This window comes from Etheostoma cragini, chromosome 13, assembly GCF_013103735.1.
Source record: "Etheostoma cragini isolate CJK2018 chromosome 13, CSU_Ecrag_1.0, whole genome shotgun sequence".
Classification (NCBI taxonomy): domain Eukaryota; kingdom Metazoa; phylum Chordata; class Actinopteri; order Perciformes; family Percidae; genus Etheostoma; species Etheostoma cragini.
The window spans coordinates 23309150-23326664 of NC_048419.1; the positions used below are offsets into that span (position 1 = coordinate 23309150).

The following is a 17515-nucleotide window of genomic DNA, read 5'->3' on the forward strand; positions in this document are numbered from 1 at the left end:
GAATTGTCATTAGTGACACAGGACATTCAGCACAAACCTGCCATTTTTAAATAGCCAAGCTTGTTGTGATATGCAGGGAATGGTGGACTGGCATGCAGAGAGCATGCAGAATTTCTTTGCTAGAAGCTTAATCCAAAAAGTGCAAAAATAACACAAGAAATCCCAACGGAGGTAGGCAAAAACTAAGTCCAGAAAGCACAAGGAAAAAGAGCAGGATAGCAAGATGAGTACAGAGAACGCAAAGAAGATTAACATACAACACGCCGACGAAGGCCATGCTACAAACAAAATGATCCGACATAAGACAACGAGCACACAGAGGCTAAATACAAGACATAATGAGCAAACAAGGAACAGGTGATACAACAGGTGAAACACATCAGGGCTGGGCAGAACAATCAGACAGGAAGTAAAACTAGACAAGACCAGGGACAAAAAACTGAAATGTCAAAATAAAACAGGAAGCAGAACATACACTTACTGGAAAACACAAGACAGGATGTACAACCAGACAAGACAAGGGAGGAAACACAGATTAGGATATGAAACAGTTAAGAGAACCAATAACAGGGAACAGAAACTTACACAATAATCACTGAATCCTACACAATCAACAGGAAACAGAAATCTGCACAACCCCAACAGAAATACACACAAAGCTGCTGTTGGCCACAACTCTTTTATTCACAAAAATTCCAACCAAAGACAACACCAACCAACAACAGTATGCTACCATTGTGATTACTTTTTCTTCCATTCCGAAGAACTCAGAAACAAGCCTCTCCAAACACTGTTTTTGTTCCTTAAGATTTATCTGCGTGAACATACCTTGAACCAATTTGTCTGCCATGGAGCCTCTCTCTTATCTAGCTACTCTCACATCGTTTAAGTAAATGGAGCGATTGTTAGAAATTGCATATGTCCTTTAGTGTCTCATTAAACCTTTAGAATAGGGATCTTCAACAGGGGGTCTGGGGCTCTAAGGGGTCAGTGCAGGGGGGGTGGGATCCAGATATATTGTTAATCTTAACATGAATCCAACATATCATTAGCACATATAAATCCCCACTGCTAACATAGTCACCAAGGCCATCCACATACACAGTTCATCCTAGGGTTCGCTGTGCTACATGTATGTTTAATATTAAAAGATGAGTTATAAAATCATGGCAACAAATAGTAGGCTTTTTAATTGCTTAGTATTCTATGCAAAAAGGCACAAAGGCTTTGTGCGGCCCCACACATTATTGTAGACCCAGTTTATAATGCAACCCTGCTCTTTCTTTCAGTTGAGGGCTCCTTGGCTTAAAAAACGTTGAAGACCCCGGTTTTGGAACATTGTGACCTGAACCCTGCATTGTGTCACTTTGTTCTCCGAGTGCTCGCTGAGTGCTCGCCACTTTGTTCTCCGAGTGCTTGCCACTGCTTTCAGAATCAACTTAGGTCGAGCCAGTAGGTGATAGGATTCAATCCACAAAACAATTGTAATCAGATGGTTTTGTAACAGCTACGTACACTACGCCGTACACTACGCCATACAATTGGCAAAGTGCAGATGTTCTTCTGTTTGGTTGCTCATGAAAAGAAAAGGATTGAGCCAGTGTTGCATGGAAGATGATGTCAGGGCGGTTTTCCTTTCAGGTGAGATTCCCACCTACACTGAGGAGGAGCTATCCGCAGTGAGCAGAGCATTGGATACATTGGAGTTCAATGAGTTTCAAGAATGGGAGAGTTGGAAACAAGGCAGTTAGCTAGCATGCTGACACTTTGTCCCAGTGGCCAACTGCAATACTGCAACAACATAAAATCCTAAAGTATTTTACCGATCAGTGGAAATCCTTCATGCCTCGCTGCGGTTTGAGGGCATTTTAAGATGCAGTGATTAGGCCAGTGTAATTTGTAACTTGGGGCAAATTCTAGCTCACCCAGTAGAATGTGCACCTAATGTAGCCTGTGTCCGTAGCAGTGGCCGGGGTTTGAATCTGACCCGTGGCCCTTTGCTGCATGCTGTCCCCCTCTCTCTCCCCTCTCCTGTCTTCAACTTATTCTATCAATTAAAGGCCATAAAAGCCCTCAAAAGAATACGCAGATTACTGTCCCAAGAGTTAAAAAGTGTACTTTCTGCGTCCTCATCGCTCTCCCCGCAGTGTCAGCAGGGCAGTTGAAACCTTTTGATTAAACCCCCTCTTATCAAGCCCTCAATGTTTTGCTATGACCACATTCCCAAATCGTGCAGACAGAGCTCATCTTGTAGCGGCACAATGCATCACCCAGGAAGGTACACGTTTGGCCAGAGACAGAAGAAGAGAGCAGTGATAAAATCTGCCTAGCTGGGCTATAGATTACAAAGTATATTACCATGACACTTATGTGTACTGCTGAAGTGATTGTAGCCAAGTAGAAAGATCCTGGGATATGGTGGGCTCATCACTGTTACATTATATTTGTATTACTGGGAAAAGTGACCACATGCAATGAGTTATCCCCTTCAGAAAGCTTCCAATGGGACGTGTATTTCTTTCTTTGCTGGATTATACATGTGTTTATCCCGCAGCTGACAGAGAAACAAGAATACATTATTATTAGACAATATTAACTTTGTAATGTACTGCAATCCCCCCTAACAGGCTCTGTACTCATTTATTTTGTTTCAGCTTTTCATCTTGGTGACTCGTTTGGTTCAAGATCCAAGTTTCTCTACACTGATCGGTCTGTTCTATGTTCTGTCAGAGCTTTAGTAAACTGTAATATCATCAAATTTTGTTTATCAAATCCCCTTTTCAATATTTAGAACATGTGGGCACACAAGAATACAATAGGTGAAATGCTACCAACTCTTCTTAAAGAAATTAATATGTCAGGGTTTGCTTTTATCAAGTCATCTTATAAATAAAATAGAGTACACATTTTGTACTGATAGTGTGAAACTTGGTTATTGTCCACCTAATTACTTATTTAGAGATATTTAAAGCTGTGGCTCAAATTTGGATTACTAATTTTTAAATATTTGATATGTTGTTTATAAAGGTAAAAACAAAAGTAGTCTCGCTTTGCCAGACCCTCCTCCAAAGCGCTCTGAAGGAGGGTCGGGCTACTCCGCGTAACATTCAGGGACGGGGGGGAAACGTGCTCTGGGTTGTTGGCCTTTTTTAACCCTCATGTTGTCCTCGGGTCAAATTGACCCGTTTTCCTATATCAATGTTTTCAATGTTCATGTAATTCACCAATTCCCCAAAATAACATGATTGATTCCACAAAACGCTCTTTGGCAAGTGCAAATCTCTACTTTCATTAATTTTAGGGTGTCATATTCAATTTTATAACATTTTATAAAGTGTTTTTTATTTGTATATTAGTATTGAGTAAAAGTTGACATATTTCAGTCTGTGATTATCCATCAACATACATTCCTTTCGTTTTGTCTAAATAATTCCTATTTTCTGCTTTTTCAACTCAAACATTAGGTTTAATTTCTTACAAATGAGGTTTATTGACCATAAATTCCAAAACTAAAGTAAACTAAAGTTAATAAGTTTGTGTTACGTAGTGGTGAAAACGTCAAAAATACTGACAAACATTGAAAAAAGGCGCAAAAAGTGTTACTTAACTTAATGTTCATTATTATAAAAACTACAACTATTCAACAAAATAGTTACATTCTGTTTATATTTAGGCTTCACTTTTTCACTTCAACTGACAGTGAACTCTACACACTACTGAATAACCTGAGCCCAAAGGCAGAATTGATCCTGAAGAAAGACAAAAACAAAAAGAACATGTTTGTGGAGGCTTACTGGAACAATAACTATTAGATATACTACCCAGAATTCCTGATTCGATTATAGTTGGAGCATTGTGTATTGTGTGTGTGTGTATTGTGTGTGTGTGTGTGTGTGTGTGTGTGTGTGTGTGTGTGTGTGTGAGTGTGTGTGTGTGTGTGTGTGTGTGTGAGTGTGTGTGTTTTTGTAAGGCGGAGGGCATAAATGGGTTATGGGACCTCAGGATGTTTTGGGGGAGGGGGTAACTGATTGTACCTCCTGCCATTGCTCAGATCCCTTGACAAGGTTTGCCCTGAAGGGGACTGTCATGTTACCATTGACCCCCCTTGGAAAGATTGTTGCCATGGCCACAAGACGCCTTAATGAACTAATGAATCACTCTGGCACACCTCAGCTTAGACACATCAGTGTCTCGTTGAGGGCACAGAGGGAGGGAGGGAGGAAGAAGGGGGGCGGGGCCAGGACTCCATACAGACACAATACAGGGTTTTGGTCCAGGACCCAGGTGGCCAATTGTCCCCCCAAATGTAGTGAATCCAAATTTGGTCAGGGCAGCTCTTAATCACCAGCAGACAGCACACTTCACATCCAGTCTTTTCTGATTACATTAACAAGACGCCTGAAACTGCACCATCTATTTTTTACTCACATAATGGAGAGACTGTAACCACTGTTGTGTGACTGTGTATGGCTATGAGATATGAGACATGCAATAACGATATTAAATCTTGTCTTTGTGCTGCTTTCACTACACTGCTTAAGTACAACAAATAGCTTGTTGAAATAAAAAAGACAGGAAAGAATTCTCTTTTTTCAAACAAATTGTACATTGAACTGAATACAAAAGGCACCAATAAAAAAAGAGTGATAGCTGCATTTTAAAGTGCAGTTTTCTGCTGATACTATTATAAGAAAATACTCACAGTCGACATTGCGATGAAAAATAAGAAAAGATATATTGTGCAATACTAATACTGTGTGTATGTTGGAATCTTCCTTTCCCCAAATGGTTTATTGCCAATTGAGAAATTGGCCTTGGTGGATGGTGCATACAGAAAAACATATTGAAAGGAAATCAATAAAAAGGTAAAAGAAATGACAACATAAATGAAAATATATGTACAATGTCCAGCACTTTCATAGAGCTTCAGGGAATGTAGGACCCAGGTGCAAGACGGCAGACACACGACTGAGCTCAAGGATTTATTGTAAGGAAATCCAACAAACAAAAGGTGTCCTGGAACCGCAGGCTAAATACAAAAATAGGAAGAGGCCGAATCCAAAACAGGAACAGGCAAAACATCAGGAACACGAAGACCAGCAGGGTAGACGACACACAGCCACTCCAAACATAACACAACGATCTGATAACATACAGAGGAAACACACAGACTAAAGACAAAGGTCAACAAGGTAACAAGAGGCAGGTGACACAAGGGCTGAGAAACAGGTGGAAAACATCAGGTAATCACAAGAAAAAACAAAAGACAGGAAGTATAACAAGACAAGGCAAGACAGAAAACCAGACCGTCAAATTAAAACGGGAAACGGAGCAAAATACAAAAAAGAAAAAAAGACTACCAAAATAAGACAAAACACCAAAACCATGACCAGTACATGGAGCTGGTTCCACAGGAGAGGAGCCTGGACCATACAGAGTAGCTGTGTCTAAACACATTTGCATATTAAGATCCAATCACAAAGCAGGCAGATGCAAGATAACAACACAACGCTTTTTAATACTGCGTGTAAATGCAAAGATCTGCAAAATATATAATTTCCAGATAATACAGATACAGATGGCATGGTAATGCCCAGGTGGAAATGGGGTCATTTAGTTTAACCTCAAGGCAAATCAGCTTCATTTTGATAGCCCATTTCAGCAAGGCAAGTCAAAGTGCTTCTGATAAAACTTGAAAGAGCAGTTATAATCAATTAAAGAAAATGTAAAACAGTTGAAATAAAATAAGACAGGTGAAATACAAGAATAAAAGTTATAGTGCAGTGTAATAAATGAACAATGGCTTTTTTTAAAGGCTGCATTAGAAAGAAAATTCGTCAGCCTCCATAGTGCTAGTGGGAAGGGACTTAGATTGTTTTAGATATACAGTCAAAACAACGAGCTAAAGGAGGCTAAAAATTGCTTAAGCTACAGCGTTGGATGTTAATTCTCTGTAGGTTCAGCTCTGCAGGTCCCATTGGATTTAATATTCTTATTGAAATAAAACTTCATGCAGGTTTACCACTTGTTATAGTTAATAAAGGTTTATTAAGTATGTTAGAAAACCATGTGAACCCAGAGGTTTTTTTCTGTGGTTCAACTCCAGCCAAATCATCCTTTTAGTAAATGTATTGTAGATTGATTATCACAGTTGCAGTTATAGTTCAGATCTTTCTGAACATTTCTCCCCAACAACAAACCGAGCCGCTTTACTGATGTAGCTCTTGAATGTTTACATGTGTTCAATAATCTTGGTGAAATTCAATTCAGAAGCCAAAAAAGCTGGAGCCTTCAGGCAGCACTGATAAGACGGCTTTAAACTCCCCCTCCTCAGCCACATCATGTCAGCAGCCCTTTCAGCTGCTTACAGCTCCACACACGAGAAATGAGAGCTTTGCTGCTCTTTTCTGGCTTCTCACAGGCTAAAGAAAAACTGCAATCAAAATTAGAATTTACTAAATGTAAGCAGCGTCTTTGACAGACCAAGTGACACACCCTTTAACTTCCTGCATACTGACCTGAGATCCTGTTTTGTGTTTATGCATTGGATGCTATGTCACAGAGGGTTAAGATTGGCCCCTTGAAACTGGCCCCCTGTAACTTGACTGACAAGTCCAAGTGCAGTGGCTAACACTATTAACCTTAACCCATTCAATCATCCAATCACATTAAAAAGTCAAGTGTGTACTATTCCCAAACGTGTTAAGTATTCGCTGTGTGACATTTTAAAACCAGAGGGGCAAGCCTCAAAGTGCTTAAACACAGTCGCCCATTGTTATTCTCTATATTTTTATTATTAGTGGTCCTGCTGCAAGAAAACACACATTCTCTTTAACTTCTTATTGGGTTAGCAGAAAGACGTTTAGTGAAACCCTGCACATTGTTTTGTGCTCTTTTATTGTTATACTGTCGGTTCAGGGTAAAAGCACTATTGTGTTACCCCTCCTGTGCACCGCAGACAGCCGTGACACAGCGGTGGCTCTATGGTTACTTTGTCCAGTGTGATTTTATAGTGAGACGTGCCTTGCAGCTGCCAGCTTCATGTTTTGTTGCATTTAGTGGGGAGTGGGGAGGTTTTGGAAGACTTAGATGCACATATTTGGCAGGGTGTTTGGACCATTATTATTGCCATATGCTGTATGTGCCTAAAATGTTGCTTAAAAGCAAAACTTACTAAAGAAGTCTACTAGGGACAATCACAGATCTGACAAAAGTTGACATTTATTGCGCTTAGGTGCTGCCCAAAACCTTTTTAGTGCTGTGCTTGAGCCTTACAACAATAGGAAACCCTGTGTAGTTTATTTACTGTTTCCAGTACCTCAACAAAAGTGTTGTTTCCAGTGCACTGTTGATTGTTAAAGACGTGGGTATTGGATGTAAAGAAAAGTTCTCTGTACCAGAATGTAATGTTGGGTTTTGCAGAATGCATTTGTCCAGAGCAAGACAACTCAGCACACACTGACGTCACTGACGTTAAATTTCCTACGGTGATCATATCTCCGCCCAAATGATAAATTCTAACGTAACTGATGACCTGCTGGTCTCTCCTGATCGGTCCTCAGGACAAATGATCCACTTGTACAAGAAATATTAGTTTCATGAAATTTAACGACACATTTATGTTTCCTTCCTTCAATTCAAATTTGGGCACTCTATGAGCTTTCCAGTGATGCCACCCTTAAAGGGGCGCTCTGCTGTTTTGGCCATTTTCTTCACCGTTTTCTCCTTTATGCTAGCAGGTTTCTCCATAGACCCCCCTACAGCGTTGGAATAAATATTTGGCAGCTCCTAAGTTTACCTGTGTCTGACACCTTGTTCAATCAGTATTCTGTTTCCTCTTTCTCTGTTCCTCTGACAATGCTTTTCTAGCTTTCTGTTTCTTTTTTGCCAACTCAGCCATGACGATAGTGTGAAAAACTCCATCTCTACCTTGTTAGCCGGTTCCTGAATGGGCGCATGTGTCCAGTGGCGCGAAGCAATTCGTTACATCGCGAAACCTGATATCACGCTAAATCCGGCTGTAAGTTGCAAGGGTGGTTTTTCACCTTAGGGGGGATTCAACTTGAAAAAAGTCATAGGACCATTCCAATGACTCAGAATCTGTTCAGGTAATTTAAACTAAAGTAAAAGAAACTGCGTAATTCCCCTTTAAGACAAAAGGTTAACTGTGCATGGAAGCAACTCATAATGTTATCTCTAGATTGGCATAACGCTTTTGGTGCACACTTTATGTTAGTAATTACCTGAGATTCATTGATCGGAAGTGTGTGCAACGTCAGTACCCTGGAATAGGGATGCTCTTACTGAGCTTCACCCCTGAACCCCATTAAAGAGTGGGACCTGTGTGAAATATGAGCGTGCATTTTGTAAATTGAGCCCTTTGACCCAATGGTTCCCTACCCCCTAAGACAGAAAACATTTGCAACTGGAAATTCTATGATTTGGCACAAAATGCTAATAATAATTATATAACGTCATCAAGATATCAAAAGGCTATTTGTGGCAACTGCCTTGAACTTGATGCAGCCTATGCAGTAGCTCTTCTCTTTTCTTCCTGTCACATCCCCTGAAAAATTATACCAAATTGGGTTATTATTACAACCCGTTCACAGTCACAAACTTTCAGAATAAATCTGTAGGTAAAATCTAGGTCTATTAGTGTCTTTCGTTTATTTCACTACAGACCAAATCAAGTTATGCTTTAGTTTCCCTTCATGCTCTTGTGCCCTCTCTTTTCTTTTCCGTCCTTACTGTGTTCAACGGGAACAATTCCTGTTTCCACCTCATCAGCGGAGTGAACACAGGTATAAGCTCTGTAATACAAAAAGACCATGAAGCATCATCTGTGTTACAAATGTGTCTCTACTCACTGCAGCTTTGTTTTATTTGCCTGCTTACACCTCAGTTCAGGGTGGGGGTGCATGCTGATTTAAAAGGGAAATGGTAACCGGTGGAAACTGGAAACAGCAGTGACCAGCGCTCCCCAACAATGGCTTTAGTGAAAGTGACAGCGAAGGAAAATGGAGGCTTTAGAAGCCTTTTTTTTACTCTCTTTTGTGCCAAAAAGATGGAAACAAAGGCAATAAACCGGACGTTTGGGAAGAAAAGCTTTTCAACAAGGCAACACAAGCAGTGATGTGATGTGTCACAGTGGGGGTGGTTATGTGTGTGAACAATGTGATTATTTCAGTCCCCCTGCGTGTGCGAGTCCCTGCAGCTTATTGTTAGAGCCGTCAGTGTACCTGCTCAAATTAGTTTCTGCAGCCAATACATAACCAACTTCTTAGCTTCCCGGCCTCAGTGCATTGGAAAGCAACCAAGTCATCCTCGTTACAGATGTGTGATGTACTGGTAACCTCGGTAACCCTGTGGTTCATGTCCTCTGTATCGTTTCTGCAAAGACTGTAACCTGACTGTAATTTCTGTTAGATGTTGTTTTGTTAAATGTCTTTAGGTAAAGACCGTTAAAGTGGATTACATTTTATTAAAGCGATTCAGTGGCTTTCCACCATTATTATATCCCTGGTCCTAGTGTGGAGGCGGCTTTGAAGACACATTTAGACTATTGAGAGGAAAACAAATTTCCCAGAATGCATAATTGAACACACAGAAATGAATAGATGCAATGAGAGAACTAATTCTATAACATTAGATCTATTTCTGGGCCAGACAGACCTGCCTGGTGCTCCTCTTGTGTTGCTAAACATGTGAAATCCCAATTTATCGCAACAAATTCAGACCAAAGCCGGGTTTGGAAATGAATCTCAGGCTGCGCCGTTGTAAAGTTACTGTATTAAACGTCACTTTTACTCATCACAAACTTAAAGCTGTAGTGTTACATTGACAATGAAAGGGCTTCCTCCTGTGGTTCTCCACTATGTGTGTACTATGTGTACATGTCCAGTGAACATGATGCACCTGACATGCTTACAGGGCTCTGCAGGAGGCCGCCGGGTGTTTATTCAGCATGGCGCAGGGTGATTGGATTCAATCAGACGGAGGACAAAATGTGTTGTGATTCATTTTCTCTTGGCTCAGACTAAATTGGCCATCTGGTTTACAAGAGCACACAGTGTGTGTGGGAGTGGGCCTATTGACCCAGTTCATTGTTCATTCTTTGGCCCCTCAGGGCCGAATATTACCTATATGTGGGTCAAGGACTCTGTGGGGCGCAGTTGTGTATGATAATGTATGTAAATGTGGATATACTGTATTTAGATGGATAGTGTGTTTTCACTTGTTTATATGTGAGGTGGAATATTGATTTGTTAATGAATTTGTCCACTTTAATTTGGAAGATGAAATAGGATTTTGACAGCTCCAGGGATGATTTGTGGTCTGGTTGAAGAGGATGTAAAAAGTGCATCTAACAAGTGGACATGTGGAAAAATACAAAGTTTCTCCAATTTTGATGATTTCTGTGTAAGTTCTTCAATGGGGTATGGCCTGTTTGCAAACCCTAAGACACACAGAACCCTCTCATACCCCTTTAGGATAATGTCTAATACACTGTCATGCAGGTACAATAAGGGTCCTGAAAGGAATTGTTCAACATTTGGGAAAGTAAACTTCTTTGCTTTTGTTAAAAAGAGCTGGAGAGCAGGAGTCAGTACTTGTTAGGCCTATAGAAGCAGGCAAAACAGCCTGTCAATCAACTCAATTAACATGTTGCATCTTGTTTATTTAAAGTGCCCATATCATAACACACACACACACACACACACACACACACACACACACACACACACACACACACACACACACACACACACACACACACACACACACACACACACACACACACACACACACACACACTCTCAGGGTGAAAACAGGATCTGCAGCAATGTGCAGTACAACAAAAATATGGTGTTTTTTGAAAATGAAACCATGTAAACTTAATCTGGTACAATCTCAAAATACTATTATGAACTTGAAAATGACCATTATGTGGGCGCTTTAATCTGCACACAAATTGACGTGCTCAGATTAGTGGTTTTATAGGGAGTTCCGTGCTGTAACTAACAACTGCTGGACCCTGTCATGACTGTGTGCAGCCTCCCAGAGTCGTTTGGTCACAGTGAAGTTGTCACGTTTGACACCTTCATGCCTATACAGAGACCTAAACCTGTTCTAATCGTCCACATCTGTGGCCGGTGCCGCTGTCCAATAAGAACTGGGTGGATGGATGAACAGTTGACGGTTAACACAACTGCCTTACTGAAATGCCCAAACTCCCAACACTTCAGTGACAGTTAAAGGTGTTGCTAACGGGCCTTCACTGCTCTGTCCAGTCCATGCAGTTATATTTCTTATATATATAGACAATATATTGTCCTCCTGTGTTCAGGAACATTAATGATACAAATAATGTAGACACACCTTAAGCAGCATCAGAATATAGGCCTATTAATATTAAATCAAAATGTGATTAGCTGTTGCTCTGTGTTTTAAAAGATGTGCCATTCAGGTGGAGGGTTGCATTCTTTGCCTGCAATGACAGCTAAATAGCAAAAGGAAAACTGATTTTTTTAAAGCAGGGTTGTGACTCTGTGATTGGCCATTGCAATTTGTATATGACTCTGATTGGTTAAGCAGAAAGGTGAACGCCTCCAACAGATGATTCCATTTAGGAAGAGAGCATTAATTAAATTAGGTCTTCCAGAAATAATTTAGGCTGCTGAGCTATATTTCAATCAGGAGAGACTAGTTGCAGATTTGCGACAGTTATAAACAGCAAAAAAGTAGGTTTATTAGAAAAACAGCTAAATCTATTTAGGAGTGCATTGATTATAAGTTAGGTTATACAGAAAGAATTTACACTGAGCTCCATTAGTTCAGCCTAACAGAGCTGCTAGCATGGCTCTTCAGTCACTTAAATAAACATTTGATGTGCACTGAAATGAGTGTCACATACACAAGACATTGGTTGTTACATGTCACCCTAAATCATATTTTCTATAACTTGATGATGTTATTACTACATAAAAATAAATCTTGTTGTCATGCATGCATAAAAGCAGAATATCTCTGTAATTTGATACTGTAAAAGTCAAATCTGACAAAGAAATACTTGAAGGGGCCCAAAGAAGACACTTGGCAGCACATAGGCTGTTCCAAAATGCTCTTCAAGTGGGTTCAAGAAGAAGATAAAAATGGGAAGTCGAATGGCAAGCAATTCTACTCACTACTGTCTGCTTTTTTTTGGTTGCTATAGAAACCCGCAGTTCAAACCCCCAGAAAGCCAGAATGTGTGTGATCAGCTCTACAGAGTGGGGGGGGCGGGGGGGAGTCCTGCTACGGTTACTCCCAAAGAGCCGTGTTAAAATAAAGATGAATTCTCTTTTTTCTTTCACACTCTGCAGGCCATGAAGATCTCTCTCTCTCTCTCGCTCTGATTTCCTCATTCCTCATGCTCCCATTTAAATGGATGTAATCATGTTCCCCTCTTATTAAATGTGCATATTTAATTTGGCACTGAGTTCATATTTCAAGAGTGAAGGAGTGGCTCATGGGACTCAATTTACTAATGATGGGGGGGGGATCTGGTACTCAAAGCTGCAAGAGTACAGAGCTGTTTTCTTTGAGACCCCTATTTGGTTGAATCATTTACTTAAATTATATGCATTTATTTCACTTCCTCTCCACTGATTGGTGATTGGCTGCTGTTGGTCTGGATTCTGACTCTCACTCTCCTCTACAGAGATACAACAGGACACGTAAAAGTTGAGTTAGGACCGACCTGCTTGGATTCCTCTAAATCTCTAAGGATGAATTCCATAAGTTTGAATCATTTGGGCAGATGAAGACAATGTCAAATGAACTCAGGTACACAGCAACATTTCATACCGGCAGGCGGCATGGCCTCATGCTGAAATATGAAACTATTCCTTGGTGAAGAATACACTTATTTGAACTCTGAGCATGATTAGCTAACAACTGTCACTAAATTAAAAGTTGATAGCGGTGATGAAACAGTGGATATGACACGGGCCTTTAATGCAGGAGACCTGGGTTTGATTCCTACTGCGATACATCAACCAATGTATCCCCGAGCAAGACACTTATCCCCTAGTTGCTCCAGAGGCGTGTTACCTCTGACATACTGTATAAAGCAATTGGAAGATGCTTAAAAGTTAAAAACATGTAATGTCCTGTGCAAAAAGTATCTCAGTGTTGCATAATGACTGCTCACTAATTTGTCCAATAACAGACTCTCCATCACCACATGTGTCTTTACTTTAAAGCATGTTATAGGACTATACCTGTAGCATGCAGCCGGCAGCAGAAATTGTATAATAATGTTACTATGATAACCTATTCAATCGATCACCTATTTTTTCTATGTGTTAGCAGACAATAAACAAACTACTAAAGTATTATATTCTTCCACCTGCTTGCACAAGACCACACATTATCACCACTTGGGAGCAGCAGAAACAAACTGTAAACACAAGATTTACACATTATCACCTTTTAAGTCAAACTAGTGCAGGGCTCTTTGAAAACATGACTGTTTGGAACGGGTCGGTTGCTTAGTCTCCAGTTTTGCTGCTCGTAGCTTTCTCGAGAACCGCTTATCCAAACAAGTTCACACTCGACTCTGTGCTTCCCTGGGTCCTGAGCAGTACACTTGCAGTAATACTGTTTTTTCCTCCAGCAATGCTATAGTGTACCCATAACTTGCTAACAGCTAGCTATTTGGGACCAGGCATTTTACAGGAACAAAAGTGCTCATTCAGAATCTACACAGCTGAAGCTTGAAATGTTTGAGTTTCTCTGTTTCGTTGTCTGTGCTTGCATGTGGGCTACTGTAGCGGGCGACGGAGAGCATGCTATTCAGCTGTTTAACATCTAATACACTGCACAGTTTGTACATAACTAATGCACAGCTTGTAAATATGTCCCGTTGATCTCAAGAGCTCCCACTCGACTGTGTCTTCCTTGGATCAGAGGACAGACAGAGAAACCTTCCATTCTATGAGATGTGGCAAATGTGTTAGGAGCTGTTCCATTAATTTACCAGAAGCAGTGACTCCAGGACGTTCATGAGCTAGCTAGGGAACCATATCCACGGTGTTCCACTTCCGGGATTGCTCCGGATTCGACCGGATATCCTTCTTTTCGGACGAATGTCCCGTTAACTTCCTCTTTCTTTGTTGTAATTTTAAACTCCGGTAGATTTCTGAGGACTATGGTTAACTGCTCCTCAGATCTCTGCAGGGTACATCCAGCCAGCGAGCTGGACTATCAGTCCAATCTGAACGCTAACGTTCCATCAAAACAAGTTCCTTCCTTCCTGAGGCTATTTTACAGCGGCACCGGGGCTCCGTCCGGCGCTTAGCGCCATCCTTAACGATTGTTATTGGTTTTGAGAAATGCCAATAAACACGAGCATGTTTCTCTCCCATCCCGGAACACTGTGTGGACTAGCCTGGCCCTCCTTCGCAGCGCTGTGGAGGAAGGCCTGGCAATGCAAGACTAACAACAAAGTGACTTGCCAAAAAGCTACACCACATCTAACACATCATTTTTATACTTTGGTTTTTGTACGGACTAAACAAACAAGGTATAACATGCTAACAGCGAGCTAGAGGTGCTGGATTTTGTTCCAGGCTAGCTGTAGTTTCCAGTCTTTGTTGCAATATTGTGTCAGCATGTTGTGGCAAAAAACAAATTGAACTATTTCAGATGTCTTATTACCCTCCACAAATCTTTGTGCACCCCCCCCATACACACACAAACAAAATACAGACTATTGCCAACATTTATCCAAACATGTCAGTATCACAGTAAGCTTGGATCAGCCTCTTTCAGAAGCTAGTTTCTCTCCTCGCCTCTCTTTTAATCAGCCTGTCCCAGATGGAAGCTGCCATTCTCTTTCATATACGCTCTCTGAGAGAAAGCTGGTGTATTTGGGACCTACTCAACCAGAGACGCGCCCCCCATCTCGTCCTCCCTACTGCTGCTAGAGACGTTTCCAGGCAGGGAGAGAAGGTGAGCACAGATAAGAGGTCTTTATCTGGCTCCCAGAGGGAAGGTGGGTTAAGTTTTAGGTGAAGGTTTGACATGGCGGCCCGGGCTGCTTGCTCTGGCTGTTCCCTCCTTCATTCTCCACCTCCTGATGCGAGGCTCACACTCAGTCCCCGATCCCCGTGTCCTTGGGCTCATTCTTGACGGCCCCCACTGCTCCTTGCTTTAATGAGAGAGATGAAAGAGGTGCAGGCTGGGAGAATACCCAGCCCTCCTCCTCACCCTTCTTCACTTTTCTCCTCATTCCGTTTGTTCAGCCCTGCCTCACTGGCCCTCCAGCGCTAACTCATCCAAGACTTTTTGCTGGGGTGGGGGGGGACGTTCTACTGTAATAAATTGGGAATTGGAAGCTAGTTTCCCTTTTTTTACATTTTCAGGTATTATTCCCTCTGATCTTATGAGCAAATTTCTTTCCATCCTGTTTCTTTTTCTTTGTTCTACTGTAGATATGTTTAAATGATAAAGCCCCAGAAACAGTTTTATTGAAATCTTTTCATTCTTTTCTTATAAGTTACACTAATCATGGTGTTCATGTGTTTATTATTGTACATATAAATATGTCCACAGGTGCTTGAAAGACAGATTAATTAGATTACTTCGCCCTTTTTTCCAGACTGACGTAATACATTCAAAACTGAGCAGGGGGTGGAGGGTTGCACTCCTTACCTGAAACGACAGCTGAATAGCAAAAGGAGAAACAGATTTAAAGCATGGCTCTGACTCTGTGATTGGCCCTTGCAATTTGTATACAATTCTGATTGGTTAAGCATGAAGGTGACCGCCTCCACCAGCTGATTCCATTTAGGTAGAGCACATTTATTAAGAGTCAGGTCTTCCTGAAAGAATTTACATTGAGCTACATTATATATTATACGGACTGCTGTCTTGTTACCAATTCTTTTATTCTACATCTTATAACATTTCACATAACGTAAATTTCAGGTAAAAACGTAAGCACATCTGTGATGACACATCTGTGAATAAGTGATATATACATGTGACAACTTAAGGAACAGGGAATTTGATAGCATATATATTCTGATAATTATATAAAATGTCATAAATGTTGCCATACTCTATCCTTTAAAGTCTTTGGGTGCTTTGGGTCACAATGCAAATGACTGAGCAGGACTGATTTATGGTCATCTTGAAGTTGTACTATAATTTGTGCATCAATGTGATGAGGCGGTTTGATTATTCAGGTATTTAATTTGCTGAGTTAGATTAAAACAGGCATTCCTGTCTCTATTTTATCATATCCTATTTTACCAAATTTATCATTTAACCAATACACATGGCAACGCCCTGGTAGTAAACTGGGTCAGGTGCATTTAACTGACCAGTTTGGTTTCAGCTGGGAACCTTTGTTGCGTATCCTCCCTCAGTTGAAGAAAAAAAAAAAAAAACATCACTTTGAGCAGACTGAACTGGCTGATGTAATACAGTCTCGTTCTCTCTCTGTCAGCATCAGCTCGCTCTACCTGGACCAATAACGTTTCAGCATGCAGTAAGGTCATGGCTCTGCTTTCCTTGGCTCGGATCACAGTAGCCTCGAGAGAGACGTTAGCCTCACTCTTAATTAAATGCAGGCACACTTACATAACAGATATTTGAATATGTTCTTAGAATTATGTTCTATATTCATAGATGCATGTGCTTTTGAGTTAGAAACTATTTCTAGTAGGGAACACATTTCACAAATCAAATCTTAACTGTTACAGAAAATATAAATAAGCAGGTCATTAAACGTAACTCCACTTAGATGTCCCATTATCCCAGTCACCACCAACCACACAACAGAGTGCTGCTGCCAACCCAGTGAGACAACAGCATGCCTCAAGCTGGGCATGAGCTGCTCCAATCACTGCAGACCACTGGGACTCTCCATCAGGCACAGTACCCGAGGTACCCATACCCCAGAGTTATAGAACGGATTTGTGGACTTCCCTTACCCGCCTTTTCTGTGCAGATAGTTGTTACCCAACACCTCCTATAAACTGACTTTAGTGTACTTTACAATAGTATGTTTGGAAAGCATAACAGACATGTTACCTTATTGTTACTTCATGTACTATAGTTGACTAGTGGTAATTTTTTTTAAAAGGCCAGATTATTAAAAAAGGGTGTGTCCCAGTCAACTCTAGATGTGGCCCTTGAGTCTTGAGTCCAGCCTTCTCACTGAGGCCTGAGAAGGGTCTTTTCCTCTAATAAGTAACATTCACTTAGTGAAATTGATTGACCTTGATGCCGTGTGAACAGTAAGCACTACAGTTCAACACCAGAAGGCAGACTGACCACCCACAAGAGATGTGATCCCATATATAGAGGTTTACGCTTTGACGCAGTGGGCCCCGGTTCGACTCTGACCTGCAGCCCTTTGCTGCATGTCATTGCTTCTCTCTCTCCCCTTTCATGTCTTCAGCTGTCCTGTCAAAAAGAAAGGCTGAAAATGCCCCAAAAAATAACCCTTAAAAAAAAAAAA

At 41.0% G+C, this 17515-nt stretch overlaps 1 protein-coding gene across 1 annotated transcript in view; it reads right to left on the reverse strand.

Moving 5' to 3' along the window:
• Positions 1-15257: 15257 nt before the first annotated feature.
• LOC117955721 (transmembrane protein 120A-like) overlaps positions 15258-17515 on the reverse strand; it is an 11929-nt gene continuing 9671 nt past the window's right edge. Inside the window, exon 11 of the mRNA XM_034890393.1 lies at positions 15258-15269. The gene's annotated coding sequence lies outside the window, so the exon portion shown is untranslated. The remainder of the gene's footprint in view (positions 15270-17515) is intronic.